This window comes from Bison bison, unplaced genomic scaffold (genome assembly GCF_000754665.1).
Source record: "Bison bison bison isolate TAMUID 2011002044 unplaced genomic scaffold, Bison_UMD1.0 scf7180017864495, whole genome shotgun sequence".
NCBI lineage: Eukaryota > Metazoa > Chordata > Mammalia > Artiodactyla > Bovidae > Bison > Bison bison.
The window spans coordinates 12,856,214-12,859,293 of NW_011495054.1; positions in this window are offsets into that span (position 1 = coordinate 12,856,214).

A 3,080-nucleotide genomic window follows, 5' to 3' on the forward strand; every position below is an offset into this window, starting at 1 on the left:
GGACTTAGTCGGGTGTGTTTGGCTCTAAGAAGCAGGAAGCTATTGAATCCTGCTCCAATCAAAGGATGTTTGCTGGGAAGGCTCAGCCCACCAAGTGAGGGCTGCAGAGGTGGGGGCAGGGCAGTGGAAGCCCGGAAGCTTGGCTCCTTGCCCCGCACCCACTCAGGCCCTCTCCTGGCCCCCCCGACCAGCTTCCTCTGAACGTGGTAAGTTTGCCAGCCCCCTTTTATTTTCTCAGCCTGTGTCCCAAAGCTTGGGGAGGGGTCCGACCAGCACAGCCGACTTCTGGGCACTGGGTCAGGTGTCTAGTCTGGCTCCATCCGCAGGGACCCTGAGAGGGGGTGGGTGAGGACAGTCATGTCCACAGTAAGGATCTGATGGGGACTTCCCTGACTGTCCAGTGGTTCAGACTCTGCACTTGCACTGCATGGGTCGTGGGTTCGATCCCTGGTCGAGGCCAAAAAGTGAAAAAAGAAAAAGAACTGTCGTAAGCAGAGGCCCTCCCTGGGAATGGGGCCCAGGTTCGTGTCTGACCCACGTTTAGAGCTGTGTGACTGCAGACAAGCCACATCCCCTCGCGCCGCGTGTTCCCTAACCCGCAGCTGTGGGCAGGCACCTTGGATCAAGCCTGTGAACCCACGTCAGATCACAGACAAGAAGGCTGAGGCCCCGCAGCGAAGTGATTGGGCTGGGGACATGCAGAGACCTGTCCCACAGCCTCTGCAGCCCAGTTGCTGGAAATGGTGCTTCTTCCCTCCTGTGCCCTCAGGGTCCCTCGCCGAATCGCCTGCTTCCCGCAGCAGCTGGGGTAGGGGGGTAGGGGGTTAAGGGATGGGGGTTAGGGGGTGGACACCCCAAGGGCAGTACTCAGACTTGAGGGCTCTGGGAGCCTGTGGGCAGGGCAGGCTCCTCAGGGCTGGTCTGGGTTTTGGAGGGGGCAAGGAGTGCGAAGGAGCCCCTGCTGTGTTCTGTGAAGCTAAGCGCACCCCCTCATTCTTCAACGAGTGGAATATCCTGTAGAGAGAGCCTTGCTGCCTGCAGGTCAAAGCAGGTTAAAAACTAGGGTTCAGGACCTGGACAGACCTGGTCTGAATCCACCCCTACCACCCCAGCAGCATGAGGCCCTCCCCCTTGCCCCCACTCCCACCCCAGGGTGTACCGCTTTCTCCCTCCCACCAATCCTCTTTCCTCTTAGCTCACTTCTCACTAGGCAGGGGAGGTCAAAGGGCTTTGTGGCAGTCTTGGAGAGTGTTGACACTGCCTACCACTCCCCACTGGCTCAGCTCTGAGAAGATGGGAGGGTGGATAGTATTTTTGAGGGCTTCCCTGATAGCTCAGTTGGTAAAGAATCCGCCTGCAATTCAGGAGACCCCAGTTTGATTCCTGGGTCAGGAAGATCTGCTGGAGAAGGGATAGGCTACCCACTCCAGTATTCTTGGGCTTCCCTTGTGGTTCAGCAGGTAAAGAATCCACCTGCAATGAGAGAGACCTGGGTTCAATCCCTGGGTTAGGAACATCTCCTGGAGAAGGGAAAGGCTACCTACTCCAGTATTCTTGCCTGGAGAATCCCCATGAACAGAGGAGCCTGGCGGGCTACAGTCCATGGGGTCACAAAGAGTCGTGTCCACGACTGAGCAATTGGATGAATGGATGGAATGAATTAAAAAATACTAAAGTGAAAGTCACTTAGTCATGTTCTTCTCCAGGGGATCTTCCTGACCCAGGGACCGAAACCGGATCTCCTGCATTTAATTCATTGCTGTTTTGTTTTGTTTTTTTAATTAAAGGAAGCTTAACGGAAAACTGACAAAAATCTCAAAACTGATCTAACCCATAGGGGCTCTGATTCCTCCTCTTCAGGAAATGTGGGGCAGGGGGAGCTGCCCCCCTGGCTGGCTCAGTTTCCCTCCTGCAAACCCTCCTGGAGAAACCCTCTCTAAATATTAATTCCTGCATATTTTGGTCCTTTCTCTGGAAATCTCCTGCCCTACAATATGGACTATTTGCAGGCTCCTGCGGGTCTCGGAATCACCAAAGGAAAATGAAAAAAACACATTCCTGAACACACCAGAGGGTATCTGATTCAGCTGGTATGAATCAACGGCCGGGCTGGGGGGTTTTAATTCCAGTCCAAGGATTGCAATGGGGATTAGGGGACACCTGCAGCCATTCTGCACTCTGACCACCAGAGGGCGCCATGGACCGAGCTAAGCGCTCCCCCTTTGCGGTCCCGTTCCTCCAGACAGGTTGCTGTCATCAAGGGCTTGCCGGTCAGATAACAAGGCTAGGGGTGAACTGTACCCCAGGGGACAGGAGCTTCCACAGAGGAGGAAGCTGTCAGCAAAGGGGCTCACTCACAGCGGGCTGTGGGCACTTGTGATCCTTGCACACTTGGACTCCAGAGCTGAGAGAGGAGTTCCGAGCTTGGAATTCCGATCAGATTGTCCTGCTTCTGGGGTGTGCTGTTTACCCGGCCCTGAGCTCAGAGAGCAGCCCGTCTGTTCCGATGGGAAAACCAAGACCCAGGCAGGGGCAAAAGCTTAGTGGCAGCTGCTCTGGCTCCCGGCCCACCTACAGCTCTCTGTCCTCCCAGCGAGGGCAGAGGGTGAACCCCAGGAAAGTTCAGCTATGAGTCAGTTCTGAGCGCCCAGGGGATGGGACAGGGGCTGCTGGCCAGGGATAGAGCGGCCGGCGGGACCCTGCTTCTGCAGCTGCGGGTGGCCGTGCTGATTCAGCTTCCTTCTGACTGCCTGGAGGGGGGCCCGCCCCGGGCTGGGAGACGGAGGAGGGATTGGGGTTAGGGAGGGGCGAGGGAGGGGCATTAACGGGCCGAGTGGGCCAATTCTTTTGGATGCTGAGGTCCCACGGGATAACTGTGGCCAGAGATTAGGTGGTCCCGAGACTGGTCCTAGGTTGAAATCTCCTGGGGCGGGGGCGGGGGGGTGGTTCTTGAAGATGGAATCTCCTGAGAGGTTAGGAGTTTTTCATCAGGAAGATACCCCACTGGGTATCGTCCCTATTGGGGGCTTGCCTTGGCGCTGGGTGGGGCGGGGCCTGATCCCCGACTGATGCGGGGAGGA